We start from the raw sequence: 19,481 nt of genomic DNA, 5'->3' as shown, positions 1-19,481 counted from the left end.
TTATTTTAAATTCCCTTGGTAGTCGTAGGAGCAAGGGCATGCATTACTTTCAAACAAGAATCTTTATTGTTTGCATAGCACACAACCATCCAGTTAATTAGAAAAACATTTTTCCCTAAATTAAATTTCCTTAGAAAAACAATGATATAAATTAAGGGCAAAAGTTCTTTTTTTGACACTAGGGAAAATGTTCTTGTACCTACTACTTTTGGAAGATTAACAACAATCTTAGAATTGAGAGCAGTATTGATTTATTGTATTATATGTCTTTTTTGTTATTCACACAAATAGTCTGAGTCTCTCTGCATACATTATACATGCTTAGATTTTTTTTCTTATGATTAGACACATAAGCAGATACAGTTTAGGAATGGAAAAATCTAATTTTTTTTTTTGGCCAGTTCTGGGGACTGAACTCAGGGCCTGAGCACTGTCCTTGGGCTTTTTCTCAAAGCTAGTGCTCTACCACTTGAGCAACAATACCACTTCCAGCTTTTCTATGTATATGGTACTGAGGAATCGAACCTAGGTAGGCAAACATTCTACCACTAGGAGAAACTCCGGCCCACTATATGTTCTAGTTTTTTTTTATGTTCTAGTTTTTGAAAAGTATCAACATACAGGCAAATTCAGAAAAAGTATACACTACCATCCCAATTATTTGCTTCTTAATCTCCCTCTTAATTACTTTCTTAATTATATCACCTTTTCCTGGATTTATCCTTTTCTTTATCCCTTTGGATCTTGAAATGAAAGTTATTATTTTTATATTCTTACTATTTCTGATGGCACACACTCTTCCCATGCCTATCATGAAATGTTTGTTTGATGGATACTTGTCCTCTAGAGGCCTAGTTGCTGCCAGCTTTAATGTCTGTTATGATTTACAGAGTTCACCTCAAGTACTTCTTTGAACATTTATCTTAGGAGTTCCTTGTGACAGAATTTCTTCGTTGTTCTCTGAAGTTTTGGGAGAGGAATCCAGACAATCTGTACTGGTGGAAATATTAGAACCACAGATCAGAGAAGTCATTTTTTCTTTTACATTAAGAAGATTTTTTAAAAAAATTGTATATGTATTTCTTACTTTCTTAGGAGTTTGAACTAAGAGGAAGATTTCAGGTGGATCACAAGGAATGAATTACAAAGTCTACTCATAATGTCTCATCTAAGATCATATGATGTAATGGTGTGGCATCTAGAGGAAGTACAGATTGGGAGGCTGAGGAAGGGAAAACTTGCTGTAGATCCACCCTCAGGTGGGATATGTGAGGTAAAGTGCTACAGTTGACCCACGTAAGTTGCTAAATTCCAGAAATTATGTCAATATGGCTATCAGTAAAAAATATTTTAAGTATGAAGTTAAGTGTACTATATCAAAACAGCAAATACTAACAGTGAATTATTCTCTATTTACTGTCTTACTATTATTTATACATAATAGACATCTTACAGACATCTTATTAGATAGCTTATAGACATCTATTTTATTTAAATGATGGAAATTGTATCCAGTGCTGTACTAGTTTGTCTCTACTTAGTGACATCATGTTGGAATTTTGAAACTGGCTATGATGGGACTATTTATGCCACAGATATTAGCAGATGATAAAAATCACAGCTTGATTTATTGTTTTATGACCTGTCTAGATTGAATATCAGCAAACTGTCATTTCATAGATCAAATCTGCCCCAAGCCTGGCTCTGTATGTCTTAAGAGCTAAGGATAATTTTGTGTTTTTGTTTTTTAAAAGGTTAGTTAAAAAAAGCAAAATAAAATGCATAGATCTTCAAGAAGAATATGTGGCAGATACCATATGTGGTCCATAAAACCTAATTTATTTACTTTCTGGCCCTTATAGGAGAAAATTTCTTACTTCTAGTTCAAGCAGAAAAAGGTACTAGATTGATAATGGTTTAATAATATGTCCATTTCTAACCAGATGCTCTCAACCCAGGAGAAAAACCTTGGCTTTAGTCATAGTTGCCTATGAATGTAGGTTTCAGAGCAGACATAAAGCCTTAACTTAGATTTTCATGCTTTAAAATAAAAAAAGTAATAGAGAAACTATTAATATTGTAATTACAGTTCGTATTTTTGGTGGATATTGTACTGTAAATTGCATCAAAATTGAGAAGTTACTGATACCATTAATGAGCAAGTAGAATTTCAACATGTCTTTATCAATTCAGTTTAAGCTGTTTAATTACCTTTAAGTAAATGAAATGTCAACTAACAAATGGAAATTGTACTTGTCCACTAATTATGACTATATACATTTTGAAGAATCAATATGTTATAAGATACAATAAAGAACATTGCATATTGTGTTATTTGTAAATTGTATACTATCCCTTCAGCAAAGTTTAGAATGGATTTATATTTTTCTCCTCATAAACTAGTTTGCATTAACTAGTATCTCATCAAATACATGGTAGGTGATTGCTTAGGCAGACTCTGAAAGGTGAATGTATATTATACGAACATATGTAATATATGAGGGCTTACAGTTTTTAGGAAACTTTTCTTAATCAACATTTCTTAGATAACATTCTGATAGTAGAAATTAAGATGCTTTACTCTGTTTAGGAGGCTGGAGTGTTATAATGAGGAAATATGTACAAAAGGTTATTTAGCAGGAAACTGGCAACCTAAGAGGTCTGAGTAGCAAAGGACCCAGGGTCTCTGCTTCTGTTTCTTCTGCTTAGTCAGGGCTGGCTAAGAGACTAGTACAGAACATGCCCTTAAGATGGGCATCTGTGAGCTTAACTGAACATTATGGCAGAGTCAGGGACTGACAAATCTAAAAGCCAATTGTAGGATATACTAGTTCACTATTTCTGATAACATGAAACACTTTCATGCTTAAACAAATGACCTAGATTTCATTATTACTGTTTTATTTTGTTAATATTTACAGTAATATATATTATTATCACAATTATATATATTTTGCCAACCCTGGGGCTTGAACTCAGGACCTATACACTGTCTTTGAGCTTTCTCAAGACTAGTCCTCTACCACTTGTGCCATAGCACCACTTCTGGCATATAATAACTCATAGAAACTCATAGAAACACTGATCTTTGAAGGACTTTGGAAGAACATATATTGATAGTTATTGATGCTTTACTTAGAAATGTTTCACTTGATACTAACAGCAAACCTATCTGGTAGGTAAGATTTTCCTTATTTTATAGATGAGTAAATTGAGGCCCAAGACTTTTAGGCAACTTTCTTGAGTCCGTGAAGCCTATTGATGCAGAGTTCTGGCTTACACTCCTCTCTATCATCTTCTCAGTTGCACATGGGAGAAAGTGATAAATGGACTAATAACTGATAGGGTTTTTTTGTTGTTGTTGGTTTTTGACTAGAAATAGCTCCATCTGTGAGCAACCTACAGGACACATTTGGTAATATTGAATTACTCTGTGAACCTGAATTAGGGGCTCTTGGTTGGTCTCTCTATTCCCTTTTCTAAGGTCCAAGGCCATTTCCAATACTGTGATTTCTTTGTTATGGTTTCAGAAGGGGAGAGACTGGAAGAAGTGACCACCTTGCATCACAGTAGTGCATTTATGTGGGGAGAATGTGAGTCTAATGAGGGTACCCTGTATTTTCATGATAACTACAGGCAGTCATGGTGTTTTCTTTTTTTTTTTCTTTTTTCCAAAACATAAACCACATGGAAATAATCACAAAAGAAGTGTGGATATTACTAGCCCATCACTTGAATCTGGTTTATGTTATATGATTTTAGCTATGCCAGCTCCTCTACTACTATCTTCCAGGAGCCTACTCTACGTACTCCCAGTTCTGAACAAACCTCTTGTCTTTTTCCATCTGTTTCTCCTCTAACTAGAGACATATAGGCTTAGGTGAGTGACAGACCTGGGAAGAAACCATCTCCAAATCAGGAGTAGTTGCCCAGGATCTACATGTGCTTGAGTGAGAATAAAAATAAATAAGAAAGAACCAGACCACCTTGGGTGCTGCCAACGACTGTCTTCTCCCTGTTGCTTCGCACTACGGGAAATGTGGTGTTTGGGGCTCTTTGCATGTGTATTTGTTTTCACATTCTATTGTAAATTACTCAACAAGGTGCTTTATTGATCTTGAAAATTCATTCTTTAGATTTTCTCATCAAGGCAGCAACAAAATGCCTTCCATAACTTCTTGGGAAAACAAAGAGCTTGTTTTTCTTTCTGATTTGAGGCTGTGTTGGTGTACAGGAGATCAGGCTGCTTGACATTGATGAACAAATCCCAGTATGTTCACATGAGGGTTCTTTTTTGGAAGATTTCAAATAGACTTTAAGGGATCAAAGAAAACTTCATGTGAAAAGCATATTTTCTCTGGTTGCTTTAGAAAGTTAAATGTCACAATTTGCAATGTATCTCCTAGTAGGAGTCATTGCCAAGGCTTATTTATTTTCATGGGATAGTGCTGAAGTTACTTTTGTTGTATTTGTTGCCTTTGGTTTCTGCATTCCTACTTATATGTGGCATTTCTAAATCTTCAATGTTTACAAAACACATTTAAACTGGCTTAGGCCTAAAATATATAATCTTTATCACTTTTATCTGTTCACTTGTCAGATTGGTCCATGAATACCTTTTATCTTGGGCTAATGACAGGCACTGGTATATATGATAGGTACCCAATAAGGATATATTGAATGAATGAGTGCAGTAATTTATTTGATAATGTTGACTCACAGCTGAAAAGGAAGAACAGGACTGCTATTTTGTAAACACTTGAAAGAGGTCACTATGATGGGGAGGATGAAAGAAATGTGTGCTTCAGATCTTGAAAATTCTTTTGTCTTTTATCTATTCTAAGATAACCAAGGTAGGATAATAAAGTAATTGGCAATAATTAAATCCCGGGAGTAAAATAGTTAACACATACATAGTGGGAAAGAGAATTATTTGGACTTTTGGAGGGAAATACTCATTAGGTTCTAAATAAGTAAAATAAATTTATTGATATATGTTTATTGAATGTTCACCACCAAACAAAGTGTTACACATTTGGGATTAGATTCAATTTTAAATCTAGTGCTGATTTGACTATTAATTTATCACAATAACTGATAACCTTCAAGGGGCCATAGACATTGCAAAAAGCATCCTAAGTCTTGCTCTCAAGACAATTATTATCCAGTGGAGGAGGGCGAGACAAGGGAATGCAGGATTTATATACAATATGGTAAACAATACAATGTATGTGTCCTATGAAAGTGGCCAGCTCAGGATGAGATCATTATGGTTAGGGATCCTGTCTGCCTAGACTGGCTCCTGGCCAGAGCCCTGATGGAATGTGTTCCAGGCAAAGGTAGCTCTGTGTAAAGGTGCAGAATCATGGTAGTCAGGAAATAGCAAGGCTGTTATAGGGAATAAAAGAAGAGGTGATTTGAGAAAGGTTGTGACTTTAGCTAGAGGTGGGATGGTTTAGGAGGATAGGCACTCAGTATCATGATAAGGTAGGTCAACATTATTTAAAAGTATCTTGAAAAAACTAGTGCATATTACTACATTTTGGAAGTTAAATGAACCCAGGGTCTTTAACTTGGAGTTAATAGTTTTACATTAAAGCTTGTCATCATTGCTATGGTAAATAGTGCTGCAATGAACATGGTTGTGCTGGTGGATTTAGTATGTCTTTGTTTCTGGATGATTGGGTAAATGCCAAGTAGTGGAATTGCTGGGTCATAGGGGAGCTCTATGTTTAGTCTTTTGAGGAACTGCCATATTGCTTTCCATAGTGGTTGAACGAGTTTGCACTCCCACCAACAGTTTAGTAGTGATCCCTCCTGGCCACATCCTCTCCAGCACCTGTTGTTATTAGTTTTCTTGATCCTGGCCATTCTAACTGGAGTGAGGTGGAATCTTAGAGTTGTTTTGATTTGCATTTCTTTTATGACCAGAGATGTTGAGCATTTCTTCATGTGTCTGTAGGCCATTTTTGTTTCTTCTTCAGAGAAGACTCTCTTTAAGACTTTGGCCCATCTTTTAATGGGATGGTTGTTACTTTGGAGATTAGTTTTGGATTGATTCAATTTTTTGAGCTGTTGATATATTTTGGATATGAGGCCTTTGTCTGTTGTATGGTTGGTGAAGATCTTCTCCCACTCTGTAGGCTTCCTAATTAGTTTACTAGCTATGTCCTTTACCATACAAAAGCTCTGCAGTTTAATGCAGTCCCACTTATCCAGCCTTTCTCTGATTTGTTGTGATTCTTGTTCCTTATTAAGAAAGTTTTGACTTGTGCCAAGGAGCTCTAGTGTATCTCCTATTCCTTCTTGTAAAGTTTTCAGAGTGTCGGCTTTTACCTCCAGGCCTTTGATCCATTTGGAGTTAATTCTAGTGCAGGGTGACAAAGAAGGATCCAAGTTTAGTTTTCTGCATGTGCTTAACAAGTTCTGCCAGCACCACTTGTTGAAGAGGCTGTCTTTCTTCCATTCTATTTTTTGGCTCCCTTGTCAAAGATTAGGTGGCCATAAGTCTGTGGTTTAATATCTGGGTGTTCAGTTCTATTCCATTTGTCTTCAGGCCTGTTCTTGTGTCAGTACCAAGCTGTTTTGAGAATTATAGCTCTGTAATAGAGTCTAAAGTTTGGTATTGAAATTCCTCCTGCGCTGTTCTTTCTGCTAAGAAGTGTTTTTGCTATACGGGGTCTTTTATTATTCCATATGAAATTTTGAATTGCCTCTTCTATTTCTTTAAAGAATGCCATTGGGATATTGATGGGTATTGCGTTGAATTTGTAGATAGCCCTTGGCAAGATTGTCATTTTCACGATATTGATTCTTCCAATCTAGGAGCATGGGAGTTTTTTCCATTTCCTCAGTTCTGCTTTAGTTTCCTATTTTAGGGTTTTAAAGTTTTCATCAAAAAGGTCCTTTACATTCTTAGTTAAGGTAATTCCTAGGTACTTTATTTTCTTTGAGGCTATTACAAAAGGAGTTGCTTTCCTGATTGTTGCCTCATTCCTCTCACTGTTGGCATAGAGGAAGGCAGTTGATTTTTGAGGGTTAATTTTATACCCTACTACCCTCCCAAAGTTTTGAATCAGCTCAAGGAGTAGAGTCTATAGAATTCTTTAAATACAGGATCATGTCATCTGCAAAGAAGGAAATCCACCAGCACAACAATGTTCATTGCAGCACTATTTACCATAGCAAAGATATGGAACCAACCTAGATGTCCCTCAGTTGATGAGTGGATCAACAAGATGTGGTATTTGTACACAATGGAATTCTATGCTGCTGTTAGAAAGAATGACATTGCCCCATTTGTTAGGAAATGGAAAGACTTAGAAAAGATCATATTAAGTGAAGTAAGCCAGACTCAAAGGAACTTAGGCTCAATGGTTTCCCTCATTTGTCATAATCAGTAGAAACCTTTGGCTCTCCTAGCAGAGAATTGCAATAGAGCAAAACCTTGATACAGAAGGCCATATAGTAGGACGCTAAATGAAAAGATCTCTAGGATATAGAAACATAAGCCATATAATGAATGATTGTTGATCTTAAGGTACTATGTTATCTCTCATCTCTTTTGCTGTCCCTTGGTTATCTCATATTGTTACAGTATCCCACTTTGTTACCTGATATATCAGATATATTTGTATTTGGTTATTTGAAATTGGATGGGAACGGGGGAAAACAAAATGAGGGGTGGGGGTGGGGGGGAGGGAAATGGGGACCAAGACATGTGAAGGGTATCAATGTATGTGAATTAATGCACCATCTATCTGGCAAATATCATGTAACCCTTCTATTAATTACAATAAAAAATATATGAAAAAAATAAATAAAGCTTGTCATCAGAGTGTTTGTAGAAGACCTGAAATTATAGCCACATTATTGTTGCTTTGTTTTCTTTTCTTTACCCTTGGTAAGTAGGGTGAGCCATTGGAATGCTGAATTTAAAGGGAGTAAAACATGGAAGTGCATTAGAATCAACCAAAGAAGTATGATGCATTTTCTTCACATTCTCCTCTGTTCATTGAGTTGGTACCCCATTTTAATGAGAAAATAGAGATTATGGAACAGGAAATAGACTCTATGTAAGTGTCTCTCATTTTTTTTATTCAGAGCCATCATCCTACACTTCAAATTCATATGAACTTCACCCAATGATGATACCTTCCTCATTTTACTAATAACTAAGCCTAATCTTTCACTATTGTGTCAGGCTTGTAGAAATACCTTCCTGCTTTCTTCTTTTGTCAAAATCTGAGCCCAGATATCAGAGAAGGAAGTTAAACTTCTACTTAAAGATATATCCAGTGACAAATTATATCAAAATATGAATGATGGTAGAATAATGACATGCCCTGGGTCCCTTTTTTTTAATCCTGATTTTTTTTTATTGTAATAGAAGGGTTACATTATATTTGCCAGATAGAAGGTACATTACTTCACACATAAACATTGATACCCCTTCTCATGTTTTTGTTCCCATTTCCCTCCCCCCAATAGTCTTGATTTTTTTTTGTACTGGGGATCGAACCTGGGTCCCTTTTTTATTAAAGCGTTTATTAACATGGATTTTTACATCATATTTTAAATGTTATATTTAACAAACAAGTATTTAAGAAGGAAATCTCTGTATACAATCCGTGGTTTCTTTTTTATGTATTAAATTTATTTACATTGGCAGTGTTAAGGTTTGAACCCTGAGTCTTGTGCTTGCTAGGAAGGGTGCTCTATCATGTGAACCCCTTTAGTTATTTTCAGGAACAGTCTCATGCTTTTGCTACCAGCTGGCTTCAGACTATAGCCCTTTTATATAAGGTTGCCTGGGTAGCTGGGATCTCAGGCATATACCACAAGTCTGGTTTACTGATTGAGATGGGGAGTATCTTTTTATTTTATTGTAATTAATGAAAGGGTTACATGATATTTGCCAGATAGAATGTGCATTAATTAACATACATTGATACCCTTTCACATGACTTAGATGGGGAGTATCTTAACTTTTTGCCTGGGCTGGCCCTGCGTTGCCACCCTTCCTGTGTCTGCCAGAATTACAATTACGCTCAACTCAGTTATGCTACTATAATGAATTATTTTCCTGGGATTATTTTCATTTTAAGAGTTAGAAAAAACAACATGTTAATTTCAACAACAATTTCCAACCCTTTTCTCTGCTGCACCCTTAATGTGTTATGGGTCCTTATATATACTGAACTCTAATTCATGTATGCGATGTTATGTCCAGTAAGCCCTAGGTCTAGTTTTACCTCCTTGGTACTCAAGAAAATATATTAGAATGCAAATAGGTGATAGTAATATATGGATAATGTTGACTTCCCATAAGGTTAAAAACAAAGAATATTTTGCCACCTCATTATCTTCAAAATCGGCATTACTTAAGCTATTTGCTACAATCCTCCCATCTGATGATTACAAGACTGGTACAGACCACAGGGTAGTGTCAGTCCTTAAAGAGATAAGGTTTAGTTTTGCTTTTTTGAACAGTAGCTGGGGTTACTTTAACACAGCAAGGTTTTCCAGCACTCCCCAAATTATATTTATTAATTGCCTCATTCATTTTTCATCCATCCATTCATCCATGCAGTCATTTATTTATTCAATCTAAATATGGGAGGAGTGGTGAAAAGACATGCCATACAAATGGAACCAACATAGTCCATAGTGATAGGACATGGGATATGATAAAGCTACCCCTAGGTAAGGGAAACTGCTCTGGATACTAGCCACAAAATGCAGATGAAAAATGGTGGCAGATAAATCTGGAAGGATATGTTGGCTAAGTTGTTAAGAGATGGTCTGCATGCCTAGGAATATAGAGCCATCTAGTTACATGAAGATAGTTACACTTAAGGTCAGTTTTATCCCCACAAAGTGCAGGATTCTGCTTCTTAAACTTATGTTACTTAACATTACGGCCAGGGTTGTACAGATTATGGATGGTCAGTACTCCCATCAACTAACTGAGGGTTGGCCAGCTGACCTGGTGGGCTGGTTCCCAGGATCCACCCAGGTAAAAATACTGGGATCTAAGTGCTGAGGTGTGAACCTCTGAAGCTGGTAGAGGTACTAAGGGCTTAAGATGCCCTTAGCATTGTCATGTTACTCTGAGATCAGAGAAGAGCCAGGCTTCTCCTTGAGAATTCTCAACTTCTGCAAACTCAAGAAATCTCACTCCAGTTCTACAAATTGCTTACATTATGGGCATGGTACTTTAACCCCTAAACTTCTTAGCAATAGGCTTTAGACTTCTTTGTGGTTTCTGGTGCTTATTACTTAGTAACTAGTATGCTATTGGAGGACTAATAATGAATTCTTAGTCAGGATTCTGGAGGTTTTTGTCCTGGCTTTGCCAATTTTATTGGGGGATTGCAACTGTCTAGATTATGTGATTTTGAGAAAGAAAATCTTTTTACATTTCTGAGACACATTTCCCTTCAGTTTTAAAGGAATAAATTGGGCCAGATGATATCTGATTTTCTCTTTTAAGTTAAAGGCTCCTTAGATTTCTTTGGTTATTCATCATTAATGTTTTGTATGACTCTTAGTGTTTTATAATTTTATGCTTTTAAGGATCTTGTCACATTTTAGCTTTTCTAAAATTGCTTTAAATTTTATCCCTTTTTATACCTGTATTATTCTTACTGTTTTAAAATGAAGGTCATCTCTTAAGAAATACTTTTTTTTCTTGTAATTAATAGAAGGGTTACATTATATTCACCAGATAGAAGGTGCATTACTTCACAAACATTGATACCCTTTCTCATGACATGGTCCCCATTTCCTACCCCCTTTCCCCCACTCATTTTGATTAAGAAATACTTTTAAGTCCAATTATTTGTTAACTTTTACTGTGTTTGGATTTTTTATAATTAGATCAGACAAAGCAAGCAAAAGAACCATAAGGTAAAATCTTTATCCTCTAAACTCAAACATCAGAACAACACACATTCCTTAGCTGTGTTAATTCCTTATCAAACAATGAAGATTTTACCACCACAGTGTCAAATACACCCAACTGTTTAAATTAGGAAGAACAGAATTATTAGAAAATAAAGGGACAACATACCACTTAAAGGATATTTGTAGAAAGCATACTTCTTATAATACTTATTATCACAAAAATTCCTCAAGTATTGGGGTAATTTTGGCAGACAGTTTCTATTGGGTGATTACAACTATACAGTAGACAGCATATTCTGACTCAAGTTGATCATTCTGAAGGAAAGCTCTAGGATGAGCTTATTCTCCTATTTACATGAACAAAGTATGTTAAGACCTAATTCCCCAGAGAGTCAAAGGAACTCAGGCAGTAGAGAGTTTTGATAGGCTGTCAATTTTAACACAGTGCAAAAAAGGTGGGAAGTCTTTATTTGGGGTTTCAACTGTCAGTATTGTCCTGGCCTTTTTCCTGTGTGATGGCTATTGTATTCTAAAATTACTTTTTCAAATATATTATGTAAGTAACTGTGGATCCATTTTTCTGACAGAAGAAACATTGTCTTCCAATTTGTGAAAGAAACTGAGACTCTCGAGATTAAGCTAATTGCTCAAGGTCACGTGGCTATTAAGTAGAGGAATTGGAAACTAGTTCACAAATGAAAAAATAAATGGTGATTATCTTGTTTAAAAAGTTAGAACCTGTCCTTTCCTTATTAAAAGGAAAACCAAGCTATCTGAGAATAATGTGTCTTACTGGAAAGCAATGGTCATGGAGGCTATTTGAGTGCTATTTAAAGAGATACTGCTTAATTTGTGTAAGGCTAGTCTCATGGAACAGTTAGTGATCAGGATTTTATTTAGAGCCCTCCAGGAACAAATTTTCAAATAAAGCAGACTACTCAGAACTGTTCCTGTCTGGTTCTTAGATCCTGAAATTTCTAACTACTCTTCCTGCCTTTCTTCATCCCTTTGGTCTTTTAATGCTTGTTTTGTGTACAGTGCCCCATGCTTTTAGATGTAATATTTAGCAGAAGGAATATGGGAGAGTACATCTACTTCATCTTCCTGTAAGTGCATGTTGTCCTTGGATGAGATTTTTAAGATTATTACAGTCCAGCTGCTTCATTGGATTATCATAGGATGGAGAAATAAATTGTAGGATCCAGACATAAAAGAATCTTAGCAGCATTTACCAGTTTGGGTTTCTAAGTAACATAATCTTATGACTTCCAACCAACTCCTAGTAATTAGTCATTTTCAATGCCTGTAGTCAAAATCAGTTTAAAGGAGGGGAAGCTTTTGTTTTTGTGTCAACTTCACTATATCCTTAGAACCTGCTGTGCTGATCTTTTAGGAGCTAGTTATCTTGCAACCAGAAAGGTTGCCAGCATTGTACACCACATCATGTGTCTCTGTTTTGTACTTGCTAACATTCATTTTGAAATAGGTAACTGAAATAAAAACTTTTGCTAACTCAGCAATTTGAAATGGACATATCACATATATCCTCATGTCTTCTCCATGGTACTTGTAATTTGGATGTAGTTTATAATAAAGAATTGAGTATTCCTTTCTTCCATCACTAGTATAATACAGAAAGTACCCCTGATGGTACTTTCATTTTCACAAGTATGATTATCCTAATCCATTGCCAGCAATTCATACCTCTGTTAATTCATAAGAACAACTCAGAGTCTCAAAGAAAGGAAACAGGTAATATGATTAACAATCACATGCATGGAGATAAAACTTCTACATCCATCTTTAAAAATTTCCAGAGACAGAATATTACAGTGGGTCAATTGATTGGCCAATGTAAAAAACATGGATATTTATCTATTTTTGTTTTAGAAAAATTCTAGTAAGTTTGTATTGAACAATGCACAATAATTTCAGCTTGTGAAGAAAATATCTACAAATTTTGTTGAAACCTGGTTCAGAGTTTTCTGATCTTAAAATTTTTGATACAGAAGTATGCCACTGAAGCAATCTACAGTTAAATATAGCTGGGAAGTCTTTGCAGTAGTAACTTAAACTTTTGTTGTTCTTATACTTTTACTTCTTGTACTTCGGCAGTTCTGAGCTGGCAGTGATTGGTGTCTTTTTAATTCAAGCTCAGATTAAATAAGTAGTGATCAAATAAAAAGAATCTATTAATCCTTCTTATACTCTGGCTCACTACAGAAAAAGAAAAGCCTGAATGTATCTAATAAGATGGTGTGAGTGCATGCTTGGTCAGCTATCAGGATTCATCATTTACTAGATGTTGTATTCGGGCAACTTATTAATTTCATTAACCTCTGTTTTCTTATCTGAAAAATGAAGATAAAACTACATTCTACTCCATAAGCTTCTTGATAAGATGAAATGAGATAATGCCTATAAAACATTTACCTTGGCACATAGTAATTATTATTAATTACCATTACTTCTATACTTCCTTCATAAGCTGTTCTAGCAAATGTTTGTTCAAAATACCTCTTTAGTAGACTGATATTTAAAAAAATCAGACACACAAATTGTATTTATTCTGAGAAAATAATCAAATCTTTTCTTGGTGTCATACTTCGGTCTGAATTTGAAGATAAGTACTATTAGACACCTTTAATCTATGAAGTGTTTACTTTTGAGCTAGAAATCATCCGCATTTTCTCTTTCCCTTTCTCCATACCATATTAACCTGAACCCCATGCCAGAAACTTTTTGGGACTAATTTAAATTAGCATCCATTACAGATCAGTCTAGAAAAGTTGGTTATTTATTGTCAGATGGATACATGAACGTTGGCACTTTCAGAAACCAGAGCTAAAGTGATCTTATAAAGTTCCAGTTAAATCAACATGGTGTTGTGCTGGTCTCATGATGACTTTCATAAAAATACCTCTGAAATGCTAAGTATTTTCCTACTCTGAACCTCATTCTAACTCTATAACTTATACCAAAGGATCACACTGTACCTGCTCTCAGTCTTGCAAGTCTTACAAAAGCTCTTGGCCAAAAGCAATAAAATTTGACCTGACCTAATCCTGGGGTTGCAATGGATAATATGTGTATTTTTCATTCAATAATTTAATGTGGAAATTAACTGCATGTGTCATATATTCCCCACCTTAAAGAGGGAGCTTTTATGGTTCTAATGTTACACAAAAATTAAATAAGTAAACATTCTTGTCATTTAAGACTCCTCACTTTCCCGATAGCTTAAATAAGCCCTACAAAAGACTCCTTTGGAGAAATTTATTATTTCATTTAGTATGGGATCCTGCTCCATGAAATCCACCCCACTATGATCACAAAATAATGCCAACAGATTTTTTTCTTTTTCCCTGAAAGATTGGAAATAATTTGTCTAGTTTGGCTTACTGTATTGTCTCCTGTTTATCAAAATGGGAAAAATACTGAAAATTAACAGAAAAATTTTGTTTTTTCTTCACTTCTTTCACTTGTGCACTTGAAAATTTTTAATTTCTGAATATAAGATTGAACCTCTTCAATTCATCTTGCCTTTCAGACCACTGTCAAGTGATCCTTATACACTATTCTTTTTTTAATGGCAGTCTTCTGTCCCATTGCCTTTTCTTCTCTAGCTTCACTCTGTTTCCTCTAGATTCTGTGAACTTTGTTGTTATTTGAACCTTCTTATCAAATTGAATGTCTTGAAGGATTCACGTGGTTTAACAACAAAATTTAGGAAGTAGTTATACACTCTTTCTTAATTTCTTGCCTCCTAGTTTCCAAATTGTTAGATTGATACTATCAAGTAGATGCTCACTGTTATTATTTTTTACTATATTTTTTCAGGGTAGCATAGTAAAAACTAGAAATGTAATTCCTATCTTCCCACCTTACTTAAGAGACAGTATATTATAAATATCCTAAAGTTTAAAGAAGTTTTATCTTGACAATTTGAATTAGCATTGTGATACAATACTTGAGAAAAAGACTTTATTTTGGCTCACGATTGCAGACTTTTCAGTTTATGGTTGCTTGGACTTGTTGTTTTGGGCCTTTGGTGGTGGAACAGTAAATGGAAGACAGAATTGCTTGGAGTCAAAATATTCTTTGAATGACCTAAATTCCTCCCACTAGGCTCCATCTCCCAATGATTCCACCTTGTTCCCATAGTTGCACAGGCCAGACACCAGATTTCCAGTATGTGAATCTCTGTGAGACATTTAAAGTACAAACTAGAACAAGATACTATCAGGCGGATTCATAATATGATTCTATATTCTTTAAAAAATTAATTGCATTGTATGGATTTGTGTGCCAATTTATATAACCCATTAATGGAAGTTAGCCAGCATTTTATTGACATAGAACACATGCAAAGTAATTTGCTCCTTTTATATTCTTACACACAATTCTAGTGTATATGTTATTACATGATATCCCCTATTTAGAATGACCGGATCAAAAGTTATTTGAATTTATAATTTTTATAAAGATTTCCAAATTGCCTTATGTAAAAGTCATAAAAATGTACACGTTCACCAATATTCTTTAAAATCAACTATTTTATGCAGAACAAATTATGGAACATATGTCAAACGTTCGACTTTTTGACATTCTGAATATTATAAATGATATACCAGGTTACTTTTAAGTTTTTATTAGAATAAGAGAGCTGATTTTTTAAAAAAGTCCTGACACAAAGCCTGGTACATGTCATGGTTCCACAAACATCCTCTCCCTCCCTCCTTTGATAAACTATAATATTATACAAGTATCTAGCCAAAAATGATCCAAGAGAAAAACCTCTGTGGGGAGAAAGTGGCCTAGAGAAGTTGTGAACTGGTGACTTAGAGGGATATTATGTCCAAATGGCCCTGTTTCTCTCAGAGCATCTCAAGCCATGGAATGAAGATTTTGGTCTTCCATGATTCTATAAGTAGAAGGAAGTGTCCTACTGTAGAAGGGTATATGAAAGAAGTCCATGATGGGGAGAGAAACTCTAGCCATGCAAAATGATCTATGGAAGGATTGGATGTGATATGATTATATTTGAAGATCTACCATTCAGGAGACTTTTCCTGTATCTCTGCTCAGAGATCAGATGTAGAATCTGAGAAGTTATAGTAAAACTTTTGAACAGGAAGTATCCTGAACAGGACTGGTCATAAAGTAGATACTGATCAATAATCCAGTATTTGTATGTCCTCTAATTTTTGGCATTAAGCTTAGATCCATGTTCTAAAGCAAAAGAATTGGGAGAGTGTCTCCTGAGATTGAGAAAGCAGCCCCTGCCACTGCTTTGGGAATATTAACAGGGGCTTGTTTGGTTTGTTATTAAATATTTACCTACTATATTAAATGCTTAGGGAAAACTAATCTTATGTTGGCTGTGTCCACAGTGCATTTACTTTATCCTTGACTCAGTCAATATGATTTTAAATTGAAGCACATTGGCTTTTAAGAGTTTGAATTATTCTGCCCTTGCAAAGTCTGTCCTACGAGGGCATGTTCTCTGTGTGCAGAGAGGCAAACCCCTGGGGGACATGTGGAGGCAGAGCAGATGATGGGAGCTTGCATAGTTGATGGCTGGCCTTTAGATAGCCCCTTTGGCTATGGGGGAGTCAGAGACAGATCCACTCAGAGATATTTTTATAACCCAGAATTGTGAAGTGATTAAAACACAGCCCTGACTGAGAGCATTGTTTCCTGGGCAGTTCTCTGTTCTGTCAACTACTTATTTATGCGATGGTAGGCAAATTTCTTAACCTTCCTATGCTTCAGTTTTTTTAATCATAATTTATAAGTGGTAATAGCACTTAAGGATCTGTAATGAGAATAAAGGGGATTAATGCATAGAAAGTCATTAGGACATGATGCACTTGGTCTTAGTCCTTTATATGTTTTATTTTTCTTCATGAAATAAAAGCTTTGCTAAAAACAAGAGATTTTAGTCTGTTTATGGTTATATCTTCTCTGTTAAAATATAGCCGGCCTTGTAATAGGTGTCATTCAATTTCTAATGAATACATAAGTACTTTTTATGTATCTAAGGCAAGTTCTAGGGGCATAGAAATGTTCAAAGGGCCTACTTATATGAGGCTTACAGTCTAATGTTAGGGAGATATACTAAAATATGATTGCCATTTTCAGCCTTATTGTGTATTAGACTCACCTAATAGCTCCTAAAAAGATGTTTTGCATGGGCTCCCATCCTGAAGACCCAGATTTGACTTGGCATATGAATTAATTGTGATAGTTGTAGAATCTAATCTAAATATGTTCAGTGTTCCATGAAATATTGTCTTCAAGGAACATCCACACTTGAATGTTTTATAGATACATTAGATAAGAACTGGGAGTGGTGATACATATGTATAATCTCAGCATTTCGTCAGCTTGAGCTGTACCACTTGAGCCACAATTCCAATTTAAACTCCAACAGTTGGGAAGCTAAGGCAGGAAGATTAGGAATTTAAGGCCCCTGAGATACACATCAAGTTCCTATCTCAAAATAAAAATGACATTTAGCGTCATACTATATATATATATATGATATAGAAACAAAAGCCATATAATGAGTGATTGTGTCCTTAATGTACTATGTTGTCTCTCATCTCTTTTGCTGTCCCTTGGTTATCTCATACTGTTACAGTATCTCATATTGTTATCTGATAGATTGGATATATTTGTATTTGGTTATTTGAAATTGGATAGGGAAGGGGGAAAACAAGATGAGGGCTGGGGGTGGGGGGAGGGAAATGGGGACCAAGACATGAGAAAGGGTATCAATGTATGTGAATTAATGCACCTTCTATCTGATGAATATAATGTAACACTTCTATTAATTACAATAAAAATATATGAAAAAATGACATAGTACATTGAAAGATGCTGATAAATTCTATTTAAAAAGACAGAAATATAGGGCTGGGAGTTTAGCCTAGTGGTAGAGAGCTTGCTTACTAGCATGCACGAAGACCCAGGTTCGATTCCTCAGTACCACATACATAGAAAAAAGCCAGAAATGGTGCTGTGGCTCAAGTGGTAGAGCTCTAGTCTTGAGAATGCCCAAGGACAATGCCCAGGCCCTGAGTTCAAGGCCCAGGACGGGCAAAAATAGACATAAATATAAACTAAAGATATAGAACAGAAATAAATAGATGTTTGGAAGCTCTAGTAAAAGAGAAATACATGTCAAATGGGAAATATATATCACAAATGATAGGAGCAAAGAGACAGCAACTGGAAACACAGAAAGTGATGTTAGCTATCAATAAAACAGAAATGGAGGCAAACAGCTCCAAGCAAGACAAACAAGGCAGCTTCACTCAGAGATCAAGGATCAAAGGGACAAATAGTTTAAGAAAAAAGCAAGTCCTTAAAGAACACACACTACCTCACACCCTATACTCAATGGTGGTTAAACATTCTCTTCAAACATCATGCCTGGTACACAGACAGCTTGTAGCCACAAACAAGAATTTAAACATCCTCAAAGGAGGCAGTCCTTATTTTTTTAATGTATTGTAATGAAATTAGGAAAAATACCAAAATAATAAATGAAATCTAGCCATTTGAAAATTTAAAATGAATTATATAAAAAAACTTTTGGATTCAATTAGAAATGAATAAATTACAAATTGAAATAAGTGATTATTTCAGAATCATGTTTTTTTAAGGTAACTTTTCTGGATCTGTATAAGGTAATACTTACACTATTACCTTAAGGAAAATCTTACAGTTTTAAATCTACAAATTAAGAAAAAAAGAGATAAAGGAACAAGTAAATTAGGTTTTCGAATCAGTGGAAAAAAAGCTAGTAAGGAAAAATATAAAACCAATACTACGTAGAAGGAATTAGAAACATAAGAGAAAATTAAAATGTTTTTTTCTCTATGAAATGAGAAAAGAGATTTAAAGTATCCTGCCGAAGGTCAAAAAATTAAGAAGCAATAAGATTAGATTTCAAAATCAAGTGCACCTGATTGTGGAATCCAGAGGTTCTAACACTTTGCATTTTGCCTATTCTCCTTCCATTCCGCAGAAATGAAGTAAAACTCAATAACATAGAGACTGATTTGCAATTGATTGAAAAGTTACACATAATAAACTTGCTAGTCCTTTGCCATATAAAAGCTCTGCAGTTTAATGCAGTCCCACTTATCCAGCCTTTCTCTGATTTGTTGTGATTCTTGGTCCTTATTGAGAAAGTTTCAACCTGTGCCAAGGAGGCCTAGTTTATCTCCTATTCCTTCCTGTAAAGTTTTCAGTGTGTCAGCTTTTACCTCCAGGTCTTTGATCCATTTGGAGTTAATTCTAGTGCAAGGTGACAACGAAGGATCCAGCTTTAGTTTTCTGCAGGTGCTTAACCAGTTCTGCCAGCACAACTTGTTGAAGAGGCTTTCTTCCATTCTATTTTTTGGCTCCCTTGTCAAAGATTAGGTGGCCATAGGTCTGTGGTTTAATATCTGGGTCCTCAGTTCTATTCCATTGGTCTTCAGGCCTGTTCCTGTGCCAGTACCAAGCTGTTTTGAGAATTATAGCTCTGTAATAGAGTCTAAAGTTTGGAATTGAAATTC

The 19,481-nt window shown here is 35.2% G+C and overlaps 1 protein-coding gene across 1 annotated transcript in view; it reads right to left on the bottom strand.

Annotated features, from left to right (window-relative positions):
• Positions 1–19,481, bottom strand: part of Ankfn1 (ankyrin repeat and fibronectin type III domain containing 1) — a 158,344-nt gene that overhangs the window by 91,266 nt on the left and 47,597 nt on the right. The window lies entirely within an intron of this gene.

This window comes from Megascapheus bottae, chromosome 17 (assembly GCF_031878675.1).
Source record: "Megascapheus bottae isolate mThoBot1 chromosome 17, mThoBot2.hap1, whole genome shotgun sequence".
NCBI classification, from domain to species: domain Eukaryota; kingdom Metazoa; phylum Chordata; class Mammalia; order Rodentia; family Geomyidae; genus Megascapheus; species Megascapheus bottae.
The sequence above is the reverse complement of the archived record's forward strand: the minus strand, read 5'-3'. Positions and strand labels throughout refer to the sequence as shown.